The 7,969-nt window shown below is 39.4% G+C and overlaps 1 non-coding gene across 1 annotated transcript; it reads left to right on the top strand.

The window, feature by feature from the left end:
• The first annotated feature begins 808 nt into the window (after positions 1-808).
• LOC145677730 (5S ribosomal RNA) lies at positions 809-927 on the top strand. Its single transcript, XR_014129968.1, has one exon. It is a non-coding gene; the product is annotated as a 5S ribosomal RNA (ribosomal RNA).
• Positions 928-7,969: the final 7,042 nt, after the last annotated feature.

Raw genomic sequence — 7,969 nt, 5'->3', positions numbered from 1 at the left:
AATCCCAGCTCGTGCCGTGTGAACTTTGTCGTGCATAAAGACCGTGCTCATGGGTTTTCTCGGGTTTCTCCCGTTTCCTCCCACTTTCTTCATTCAGTACTCATCATCACCGTCTCCTTTAGCGTAACCGGTATAAGTATGCGACGTAAATCTAAAGATTTCATTTCATTTCCCTTTTCTGCTCATACTGCTGATTATGCGCGATTATGCCAACATCCAACTCCGCGGATAATCGTGCGATTACTGTATATACAACTAATACAGATACGTAATTACATTATCAGTTACAGTATCGGTTTTTATTTACTAATTTGCCTCACTTTATTTGCATCCCTGCAGTAAATAATTCTTATCGATAATAGTTAAAATGTATATTACATTTTAGTGCTTCACGACTGAATGATCATCTGCCTTACGTTATCTCGCAGCTGAAGAGGATGCTACACTGAAAACTACCTTGCGTTATAAAGGGTAAGTGAAACATATCTTAAAAATATCTTTCATACATTTCATTGTGTACATTAAAGAATGTAAGTTTGCCTTTTTCCTGTAATCAATACTTAATAAAGGATTTATTTTTATTTATTTATATACAATTTCATACGTGGTTCGTGATAGTAAACTCGATAGGACATAGTGGCACTATGAACATCCGAATCACTCATCATTCGAACATTCAAATATTTATTCGAATATTAGTATATTCCAAGTAATGTTAACGACGTTAATATGCTTGCCTTTATAGTTAATAATGTCAATTCTTACTTAAAACATACTTCCTTAACAGGACATTGAAGAAAAGGTAGTTGCCAACGGCCATACCATGCTGAATATACCGGTTCTCGTCCGATCACCGAAGTCAAGCAGCATCGGGCCTGGTCAGTACTTGGATGGGTGACCGCCTGGGAACACCAGGTGCTGTTGGCATCTCTTTTTCAAATTTCATTATCCTTCAAGTACGAAAATACTAGAAACATTAATTTTATAGTACTTTCAAGAGATAATTTATCAACATTATTTCATAGCGATTAATCGATATTCTAAGCGTTATACCCACTATTTCTTACACTAACAGCCTGTTTATTTGCACGGCACATTAAAATAACCTGATTTCCGATCCGTGTGCACCTACTACTATACTTAACACGGAATGTATTACCACTTTTTAAAAGTAAATTATTATGACTAAGTGTAGATCTCCGGCGAGTAAATGCCTTTCGTATACAAGCACGACACATCTCCGCTATGTGCTTTACTTTTTTACTAACAGCATATAGAAATTGGATTTCAAGGTGTTTCTACATAACAGAATGAAGCAAATTTCGTGATTTAACTCTTTCGAATAATGTGTTGGTCCTGACAAGGACCGTTTGAAATGAAAAATCTTGAAGAAGATTTTTACTTAGAGCTTGTGTACTTGGTAACAGCCTTCGTACCCTCACTTACAGCGTGCTTGGCAAGTTCACCAGGCAAAAGAAGGCGCACAGCTGTTTGGATTTCCCGGCTGGTGATAGTTGACCGCTTATTGTAATGGGCCAAACGAGAAGCTTCAGCAGCAATACGCTCGAAGATGTCATTAACAAAGCTGTTCATGATACTCATAGCTTTGCTAGATATGCCAGTGTCAGGATGCACTTGCTTCAAAACTTTGTAGATGTAAATGGCATAGCTCTCCTTCCTCCTCCTCTTCTTCTTCTTATCTCCCTTGGAGATATTCTTTTGGGCTTTACCAGCCTTCTTTGCAGCCTTTCCGCTAGTTTTTGGTGGCATGATGACTCACTCGTTCAGCAAAATTAGATGTGTCCGCCGATTTATCGACTTCATTTAAATTACAGTACGTGTTTCAATTCGCGCCAACTGCCTTGCTTTTCATTTGATGCACTCGGGTGCACGCTTGAAGTAGTAACAAAACTGACTTGATTCATGGGAGGCCGCAATTTTTCCTCTCATCTTATTACGAAAGAATATTGAACAATGTCTGGTCGCGGCAAAGGTGGAAAAGTCAAGGGAAAGAGCAAGTCCCGCTCCAGCAGGGCTGGCCTTCAATTCCCAGTAGGCAGAATCCATCGTCTTTTGCGAAAGGGTAACTATGCCGAACGAGTTGGTGCTGGCGCTCCCGTGTATTTGGCTGCAGTCATGGAATACCTGGCAGCTGAAGTTCTTGAGTTGGCAGGCAACGCTGCTCGTGACAACAAGAAGACTAGGATTATTCCACGTCATCTGCAGTTAGCTATCCGTAACGACGAGGAATTAAACAAGTTGTTGTCTGGAGTTACAATCGCTCAGGGTGGTGTTTTGCCCAACATTCAAGCTGTACTTCTGCCCAAGAAAACTGAGAAGAAGGCATAAATGTAAGACCTATATCTCATACAAATCGGCCCTTATGAGGGCCACAAACCCCTTTATAGAGGAGATTTACGATTGAAATGAATTGTTTTCGATATACAGACTCATCAAAAGTGTCTGAGATAGTTGCTTAGTGTCATTCGAAATTCTCGCTGCTATTCGATTAATTAGTATGTGTAGTCGTCGATCGTAATTGAAGCCCATAGGAAGTCACACTATCTTTAGAATACTCCAAACAGCGATGTGCTTAGTTCCCACTACATTATTAATTATAAGATCATTACCTTTTGTATTGTCGCTAGCTACATTTTTTTGATATTTGCGTACATCGGGCTCATATTACCCAGAGGACAGGACAGTCGAGCCCAGATTCTCAGCAATGGAAGAAAACCTCATACCACATATTCTCATGTACTTCATGCTAGACAAAGGAATTTCCAACATTCTTAAAGCACTCATGTTTCTCTCTTGCGTTGGCTTGGCTGAAATTACTCTGTTCAATATGTTCTCGACATTTATTATTGTTCATTACTATGCCCCAATGACATCATGAACAGAGCGGATCAAAAAACTTTCCTAAATTTCTTTTGCAACATAGTAATGACATTAAATGCACACTTAAGTACGATTTATTCTTTGCAAGGTCGATATTCATATTTGTGTGATATGTGTTATATGTATATGGTTTGTAATACGCAACTACTCTTATTCTCTGATCTCAGAACTCATTTGCTACTGTGCCCAACGAGCGAGCCTAGGTTTCTTGTAACTACTGCCTTTCTTTAGTAAATAATGTGAAGTATACAATGCATTAACCTACATCTCATATTTGTATTACTCTTTATTTTACTAACCCGCTACGAAGTGTCATTAATTTACATGTAAATCACAATAGACACTACCGCAAAAGAAAAAAATCGAACCCAAGACCACGTAAACAAGATAAAGGACAAGATTCAGGTTTCTAACGCATTATTCGCCCCTCACAGCACAGTATAGAAGTTGTATAAGCCTCTATACGTACATCCTACTGTCAGAACAGAAATTCCGACTTGCGTTTCGCATCTCTCATGCTCGCTACTTCCAACAAATCGCCAATTTCCAACCAGAACCCCTTCTCCAGCATTAATACTGCTACATATGAATACGTATACATGAACGTACATAATGTAAAAAAAAACGTATGATTTTCTCAAATTAATCTCTCTACGTCTGTAATTTTGTGTGCATCAAAAGGCTTTAATGTAGTTACACGAATTCTTATAATCTAACAGAAAATCGCACAAAGTAAATCTTTCCCTTTATATAAATTTGTTGGCTCTGAAAAGAGCCGTTTATGCCAATTTTATATCCAAAATAGGAGGAACCCCAACTTAACCTCCGAAACCGTACAGGGTTCTTCCTTGCCTCTTCAAGGCATACACAACATCCATAGCTGTCACTGTCTTCCTCTTGGCGTGTTCTGTGTATGTAACAGCATCTCTGATTACGTTCTCCAGGAATACTTTCAATACTCCTCGGGTCTCTTCATAAATGAGACCAGAGATACGCTTCACACCACCACGGCGAGCAAGACGCCTAATAGCGGGTTTGGTGATACCCTGGATGTTGTCACGAAGAACTTTACGGTGGCGCTTGGCACCTCCTTTGCCAAGACCCTTGCCTCCTTTTCCACGTCCTGTCATTTCGATATGTTACTGCTTCGCTCACCACACACGAGAAATACAAGCCCAAGCAGCCCAAGACTCGTGGTTTTGTTCCTTCGATCATGCAGGGAAAGCACGGAGGAAAAACACAAAACGTGTCTAAGCCAATGAGAACTGTCCTTTTCGACTGACTTTATCCAATGAGAAATAGCTTGATTTAACGGTTTTGCTCTTTATATAACTTGACTTCATTCAGCGCGCAATTATTTGAAACAAGTCGTGACAGTTGCAATGGCACGTACCAAGCAGACAGCTAGGAAATCTACTGGAGGCAAAGCTCCTCGAAAGCAGCTTGCCACCAAAGCTGCAAGAAAGAGTGCTCCAGCTACCGGTGGAGTGAAAAAGCCCCATCGTTACAGGCCTGGTACTGTGGCTCTCCGAGAAATTCGTCGTTACCAGAAGAGCACTGAATTGCTCATCCGCAAGCTGCCCTTCCAACGACTCGTCCGAGAAATTGCACAAGATTTCAAGACAGATCTTCGCTTCCAAAGCTCAGCTGTCATGGCTTTACAGGAGGCAAGTGAAGCTTACCTTGTAGGGCTTTTCGAAGACACCAACTTGTGTGCTATTCACGCAAAGAGAGTCACAATCATGCCTAAGGACATTCAGCTTGCTCGCCGCATCCGTGGGGAACGTGCTTAAGTTTGAAGTTCTGGCACTGAGTTCAAAAACGGTCCTTTTTAGGACCAATACACTACTTAGAGATGCTGTTATCCTAACAAGGATCTTGTCCATACTTGTTATCTTTTTTTTTTAAATTCTCACGCCGTATGTTGCATAGTTAATACATCTACCTTCGTTTTCCTCTCGTTTCGTATATCATCCTATCTTTCAAGTATATTCTTTAGTTTTCCCCTATGTTTACCGATTGATTATCTTCGTTTTATGTGGTCAAGGATTCGATTTTGCCATATGTTGCATAAGTTAACTTCGATTCAACCACTGTTTGCCCTTCTCAACGTTATTAATCTCATAGAACTCGCAGGCGAAATATGTACTTCTTCCAAGGTAGCAAAAGTAATATTTTCTCAGAGGTCGCTGCTGTTGAATGCAAACGTTAAACTAAACTTTCTTTAAGTGTCTGTTTGTACTTAACATCAGTTCAATTGTACACCTACATTTCTGCTGGTGTTACTATTTTTCTTTATAGCAATATTACGAATTATAAGACGGTATCCGTGGTTATTAGCGTGTTCCCTTTTCCTAACACTTTCTCATTACACCAGTATTTCCATCATTCATTAGGCGTAATCACCCGTCTCCTTTATCATAAAAATCATAATAGTACGACGTTAAATTGAAACAGTCTACTTCACTTTCACGAGTTGTAATAAGTTCGAACATTTCTTTCACCCCAGCCTTGAAAAGAGTTGATTTTAGTTTAGTGTCCCTTTCAGCAGCAAGGCTGTTTCAAACGTGGACCTACTTATTAACGTGCAATGCGAAACATTTGAGCTCCCACCGAGAATCGAACCCAGTCAGCCTGCAAAAGTTTTTCTAACAAATGCATTAAGTGCGTTTTCTGTACTGTTTCGCTACTTGAAGATAGGAACAAGGAAAAAGTAAGTGATCACAAATTGACATTACGTAATGTGTTCCCCATTTTTTTTCGAGTACACCATTCTTGACACCCGTGAAAGCTTTCTTTCCCCACCCTCAATTCCCCTCTGTTATAAAGCACTTACATCAAGAAGTGCTTCGGTTAAAAAGAAAACTCAAAGTCCCTTGCGTGTATACTATACATTGCTATGAATGAACATGTGATAATGATAGGAAAAGCACAATTTTACTCTTCTCAAAGTATTTGATGGCTCTAAAAAGAGCCGTTTTAAAATGTCAGATGATTTACTGACACATTTACTTCTTCTTTGGTGCAGCCTTCTTAGCACTTTTCGGTTTTGCTGTAGCCTTCTTTGGCTTCGGGGCCTTTGGCTTCTTGGGAGTTTTTGCCTTCTTCACTTTAGATGGTGATTTCTTAGGTTTGGGAGCAGCAGCCTTTTTCTTTTCACCAGTCTTCTTGGGACGTTTAGCTGCTGGCTTTTTCGCAGGCTTCTTCTCCTTTGATGCTGATCGTTTCGCCTTGGTTGAAGATCCACCTTCAGGCTTCTCCTTCAGCGATGAAGCACTAAGCTTAAACGATCCAGATGCACCTTTTCCCTTGGTCTGAACCAAAGACCCAGAAGCAACTGCACTTCTCAAGTATTTCTTGATAAATGGAGCAAGCTTCTCGGCATCCACTTTGTAGTTCTGAGAGATGTATTTCTTAATAGCTTGCAGTGAACTTCCTCCCCTTTCCTTCAAATTCTTGATGGCGTTGTTCACCATTTCTGATGTTCTTGGATGAGAAGGTGTTGTTTTTGGTTTCTTAGGCTTTGCAGACTTCTTAGGAGAAGCCTGTGCCGGGGCTGCAGGTGCTGATGCCGTATCTGCCATTGCTTTCTGCAATAAACTCAACGATACTGAAGAATGAAATTTTCGCTGGCAGGCAGCGTTGAGTTTGGTTACGGAGCGCGGACCGGATAGAAAGCACTTGCTGAGGCGGGCTGAGGTAAACAGAAGTTCGTAGTTGCCACAACGATAAGTGTGTTTCCTTCTATTTTGATAAACGATTTTTTTCAGGTATTCAATGAATGCACCAGATCCTATTCTTCCTTACTGGCTAGAAGAAACTTTATTCCACATAACTCAAAAGGCATTTGTTTTTATTCGCTTTTCTATTTTATGTTTCAGTCATTGCTAAGTCGGTCACACTACTTTTTCACCCTCCTTGTGCTTATAATTTTCATAATTTAACATGGAAATACTTATCAATAAATAATTATATTACCATGGTAATTAACTTCAATCCTTCCTGTGATTATACGCAAAGTACCATCTTCGTACTGCTTACTATAGTTCAATGAAGGGAATCTATAAAGTAACGCGTGTCGCACACATCTGCCTTGCAAACTCCCTGGCCTACTTCCAATGTATAGACTTTTATTTCAAATCCTGATTTAATTTCATAATTTTCTGTAGATTTTAACATTTTATTACCCAGCTTCTTAATACGAATGACAATCAAGCCTAAATATTTATTCCCTTTAACTTTATTTTTCTTTTTTATTTTGTGCCTTGTTTCATATTTGTTCTTACGTTAGCAATTAACGCACTTACCGTAGTTATGTATGAACAGGTTGTTTCTATATTTATTTTATTCCAAATAAATTAAATATATATACGGATTATTTTATGGTAGTTGATATTTTCTGTTGTTTCCTACGTGAATTGAGGAAACGCACGGACTTTCGCCTAATTCTTGTGCTACTTTCATATGTCTGTATCTGTCGAATGCTGTCGATCTGTCGAAATGTGTATTACTATCTGTCGATTCATCGAGTGAACTGAATTCGTTAACCATTTCACCAGGCGCGCATGCATTTTTTTTTTTCTTCTAAGGGATCCAAGCTTCGGGGGGCAAGGTTCCAATACTACAAGCCACTATGTCTATATACTATTATTCTGCATTCGAAAACACGATAAATATTCCACTTACTTTTTCACAAAAACATGATACAGACAGAGTACAGATGAAGTGTAAGATCAGATTTATATTGATGATACATCAATATTTTCCCTGTTAATAACTACATTTAATGAGAAAGTCTGCAAATGTATGTTCACTTAGGAACTTTTGCGAGGAGTCCGCACCCGGGTGGACACCCCGTGAGTACGCCTCTGCACTTGACTATACTTCGAATTATACTGCAAACAGTTGTATTTTAGTTTCCCCGTTTAGTTCATCGATATCATTAACACAAAGAAAATAGATGTTATAGATGCGTATTCTCAGTTCTCGCTTTATATCCGGACGTCTGCAAAAATCTACTCCTTTTCTTTCTTTCACGCATCCACCAAACTAACAATGATTTGTATTA

The sequence above is a fragment of the Thermobia domestica genome, unplaced genomic scaffold (genome assembly GCF_964235325.1).
Source record: "Thermobia domestica unplaced genomic scaffold, izTheDome1.hap1.1 HAP1_SCAFFOLD_1285, whole genome shotgun sequence".
NCBI lineage: Eukaryota > Metazoa > Arthropoda > Insecta > Zygentoma > Lepismatidae > Thermobia > Thermobia domestica.
This window is presented reverse-complemented; position numbering and strand designations above follow the sequence as displayed.